Raw genomic sequence first — 5,037 nt, 5'->3', positions numbered from 1 at the left:
CAAACCAGTAACAAGAATTAGGTGCAATCGGAGACCATACCACCATCAATCCGTGGTCTATATGCTAAAGAAGAGTTGATTGTACACACACGCACATGCGCGCGCGCGCACGCACACACACACAGAGAGAGAAAGAAGTAACAACAAAGAAAAAAAGGATATAGATTTTAAAGAGAACAAGAGACTTACATGGATGGGGGCAGGGGGAAAGAGAACACTCAACAGAACTATACAGAGTGGCAACTCAAAATATGTGATCTTGATGCATTTAGGAATAATTAATTCATGTTCTCTATAGGAAAAGTTGTGATGTATTTGTGCAGATGGGAGACCATGCAAAGCCTGAACACCAGTTCAGAAGAGGGCTTCCTGCTGCTGGGCTTCTCAGACTGGCCTCACCTAGAACCTGTCTTTTTTGCCTTCATCTCTGTTCTCTACTCTCTGACTCTCTTCGGCAACACCGTGATCATCACTCTGTCACTACTTGGACGTTCGCCTACACACACCCATGTACTACTTCCTCTGCCACCTCTCCTTCCTGGACCTCTGCTACACCGCCAGCACTGTGCCCCAGCTGCTGGTCAACCTCTATGGACTCGACAGGACCATCAGCTTTGCAAGGTGTGTGGCTCAGCTCTTCATAATGCTCTCACTGGGAGGAATTGAGTGTGTGCTTTTGGTGGCAATGGCTATCGACCGCTATGCCGCCGTGTGTCGCCCACTCCACTACACAACCATTATGCATCCCCTTCTCTGCAGGGCGTTGGTTATATTCTCCTGGGTGGGAGGACTCGTGAACGCTCTAATCCAGACAAGCCTCGTGATGGCCATGCCGCTCTGTGGACACCAGCTAAACCACTTCTTCTGCGAGCTGCCTGTTCTCCTCAAGTTGGCCTGTGAGGACACGGGAAAAACAGAGGCCAATCTGTTTGTGGCCCGGGTCATTATCTTAGTCTGTCCCTTAGTGCTAATTCTGGGCTCCTATGCCCACATTGCCAGGGCAGTGCTGAACATCAAGTCAATGGCTGGTCGCAGAAAGGCTTTTGGGACGTGTGCATCTCACCTCATTGTGGTTATGCTGTTTTATGGCTCAGCCATCTCCACTTACCTCCAACCTGTGCACAGGTATTCTGAGGGTGAGGGGAAGTTTGTTGCTCTTTTTTATACGGTAGTCACCCCCATGCTCAACCCTCTGATTTATACCCTGAGGAACAAGGATGTGAAGGGGGCTCTGTGGAGGGTACTGGGGAGAGGCACAGACTCCAGGTAGAAGACGAAACAAGAACAAGTATAATATCTAACATTAGGCCAGTGCAAAGGACTTGATGTTTACTATCAGAAAACATTATTCATAAGTGTCAGCATATAATACATCGTTTTCATTGGAATTTCTCGCTTTTTTGCTAATGACATTACTTGTGTATTTTATATTACTATGGAAATGATAATAAAGAAATTCAAGCAACTTCCTGAGTGGTATGTCCCACTTAGAATCAGTATATATGGCCAAGACACTGCCTTCATCATGCTATCCCAACTCACCAGAGTTTGAGGTTTCATTTTCTAGAGTAGGCTAGCAGAGTAATCACAAGACTTTGCCTTGAGACACGAGGCTGGGTGGTGAAGCCTAACACTGGGGTGATCCTAATGACTTCCACACCCAGGTTAGGGTCCATGCAAACAGTGCCACAATCAAGCCAAGAGGAGACATGTCTACTACCACATTTCCGTTCTGGCCATTGTCACCTGCAGCTGGTTACAGTGAACCTGGGCCGTGGGTCTACCTCAGCAGCATACAGTTCATGCCAGTGTGTACACTGGTCTTATCTAGACCTGTAGTGGTCTCAGTGGGCCAGATTCAGTGCAGCCTTTGTGGTGTTTGTGGCCATAGGTGTTGCATATAGCCGAGCCTTATCTACGATTAGTCCCCCTAGCGCCAGGGGAATGACTTGCTTCTCAGCACAGACTATAAATGCGGTGTTCCTATAATCCAGAGAGGATTGTAGTATGAAAATAACCTTCTTGGGACTCACACTTGATGAACAACACAGCAGCTGAAGTTTGCAGATCTCTCTAGGCTTGTATCCATTTCTGATACAGCGGCACAAACCAGGCCTGTGCATGTGGTAACCTGGCCTTAGCCTGCCATCTAGTGCTGAAAATGCAAAAGTAACTAGAGACTCAGAGAAAATGCAAAAAAAGCCTGCAAGGACAAGCATAAAGCCAGATTACAAAGGCTGGAATAAACACCTAGCATTTCCGTTCATAAATGGTGCTGTCCAGCAATATGCACAAAGAGCTGGCGTGAAAACGCGACTTCACCTGACAAAATGAGGAAAGGATGGAGATGTGGACACAGGTGTCTAAAAGAATGGATCAACAAATAGAGGCAATACAGAAATAATGCAGGACCCTAAAAACAATGACGATAAAATAAAATAAAACTTGAAGAGCCTGAAACAAATTCACAAGTCAAACAGAAGGACTGGGGATGCGTTCAGTGACAACGGATTTGCCGACTATGAGCAGAGCCCTGGATTTGAGACCTAAAACCTCAATAAAATAGAAAATCAAGCAGAAATCATTGAATAGAAAAGCAAACTAAAGAAAACTGACTCTCTTTTCCCCAGCTCTCAATTGTCAATAACCTCCCAGCTCAGCGTGGGAGCTCCTGAGGCCTCCCTCTATGCTGGACTGTTGACTGGCTTAGTCATGTGCCGATCTTGTGCTGGCGATTTTTTTAATCGACATGAAAACCTATTGTTTTATCTTTTAAAGGAGTCCAGATACCTGGCAACACTGATCCCAAATTGCTTCAGATAAAATCAGCTGCAGCTGCCCCCTAGAATACACACACAGCTGTTTCCCCCAACCAGCCCCCTTTATTGCAGGAAATCCTTCCGGATTGGAGGCAGGAGCTTGTAAAATCCCAAAAGACTCAAAAATATATATATAAATCTCCCTTGTCTGTGGCCTAAGAAAAAGGCTGGCTCTTATAGATTCTACCCATTTTTACTCATCAAAATTTCCAGAAAAGAAACGCAATGGTGGATTGCACAGACACCTATGGCGGCTACAGTGTGCGGTATTTGAAGAGCAGATTTCTTTGCTTTTTGTCCTTTTTAGACTCTATAGAGGACTAATATCCTTTTTACAAAATGCCTGTCTTTCCTGAGGTTTTCAGGAATGTTCTAAACATCTTTACTGATTTTCCTTGAAATTACAGAAATCAATATTCAGATGCCAAAGTTATTATCCAAAGGCATCATTATTCATAGCTACCAAACTGCAGGGACAAGCCAAATGTTCCTCCATCAGTGAGTGAATAGAGAAGATAAGGTCTCTCCATGAACAAGAACCTTGTCAGCCACGTGAAAGAACGGAGTGTTGAAATAGGTTACCGTGGCAATTCCCCAGAACTGTGCAGAGAGACAGTAGCTTGGATGCAAAAGGCCACACCCACTGTGGAGTGCCAGCGACGCAGTTACATCAATGGTTGCCTGGAACAGAGAGTCAGGACAGTGACTGCAAACAGGCATGAAATGAAATGAGGTGACAAAATGTTCTAAAACAATAAAGAGACAGATTTGTGAGCATCCTGAAACATTAAAATGTAAACATGTGCATTCTCTATGTGAATTATAGCTCAAGAAAGCTGTTAATAATCAGTGTTCGATGATTATATTGCAAACAAAGCCTATCACTGTATAAAGGTCCAACGATCTTTCCACACCCTTTCTACATACAAAATCAATACACAGATAATAATAACTGTATATTTTATACTTTTATTAATGAAATTTACTATTTGATGATTTTATACAAGCGATGTTTTCTGATTATTCTCAAGCCCACACTCTCTCTCATCTCCCTCCCTCCACTGTATGCCCTCCCCTTACAGGTCCCTTTCCCATTCATGGATGTGGGCACCCTTGCAGCCACAAGGGTCAGAAGAATGTTGATCTTTGTGAAATAAGAAGAAAATATGGTTCAGAACAACTTAGTTAGCTGGCTCAAACTTCTAGACTCTGACACCAGGCAGTTTATTTCAGTACTGAAGCACAGCACAGTTTGGGGATATAAGTTTCCTGATAACAATTAACTCAGCCTTGTGTGCACAACCAAGCTTAAGACGTGTGTGTATTGAAACTCTTCACAAAGTACACATGGCCTCTTCCATAAAGCTTGGTTCTGTTGACTCAGCAATAATATTCAAGACAAAAGTCTAAGGAGAATGACTGTAATGCCCGTGGGGTCGGGATTGGCCTGGCCCTAAGATGGCATAGACGTTACCTAGGCTTCTGTAAAGTACACATGGTATCTCCCATAAGGGCGGGTTTTACGGACTGTGAAACAATGCTCAAGATCTAGGGAGGAAGAGTCTGGGATAATAGTGTAATAACAAGCATAATATATAAAAACAAAAATTATATTATAGGTAATATAATAATAACAAACATAATAGTCTTGAGGAATCAAGTGAAGCCTGGTCCAACAGACAGCAAAAGATCACCAGGTTATAAACTAAATCCATTCCCAGCTTTCCAGGTGGAAAACAGGTAGACAATCCTTTGTTTGAACAGATAAGTCTATGCAATTGACCTTCCTCATTTCCTGAGTGCTAATCTGTGCACTCAAGGACGTCATACTCTCTACCTTGGTGACGTAGCTTGTCAGCTTTACACACCTGGGAAGAGGGAACCTCAACAGAGGAATTTCCTGCATCTTGTCTATGGGGCATTTTTCTTATTGCCAATTGATGTAGGAGGCCCAGCCCACTGTGGGCAGTGCCACCCCTGGGCGTGTGAACTGGGTATATAAGAAAGATAGCTGAAAATGAGCCTGGAAGCAATCCAGTAAATAGCATTCTAAACACCATGATTTCTGCTCCAAAAGGTCATTCAGCCTTGAGTTCCTGCTCTGGCTTCCCTCCATGATGGACTGTAGCCTCTAAGGTTAAATAAACCTCTTTCTTACCAAGTTGTTTTGCTCAGTATTTTATCATAGCAACAGACAGCCAATTAAAGCAACATGTTA

At 43.7% G+C, this 5,037-nt stretch overlaps 1 pseudogene; it reads left to right on the top strand.

The window, feature by feature from the left end:
- The first annotated feature begins 333 nt into the window (after window positions 1-333).
- Window positions 334-1,270, top strand: LOC142859458 (olfactory receptor 2Y1-like; annotated as a pseudogene).
- Window positions 1,271-5,037: the final 3,767 nt, after the last annotated feature.

Source organism: Microtus pennsylvanicus, chromosome 11 (assembly GCF_037038515.1).
Source record: "Microtus pennsylvanicus isolate mMicPen1 chromosome 11, mMicPen1.hap1, whole genome shotgun sequence".
Classification (NCBI taxonomy): domain Eukaryota; kingdom Metazoa; phylum Chordata; class Mammalia; order Rodentia; family Cricetidae; genus Microtus; species Microtus pennsylvanicus.
Note: the sequence above shows the minus strand (reverse complement) of the source record. Positions and strands in the feature narration are given on the sequence as shown.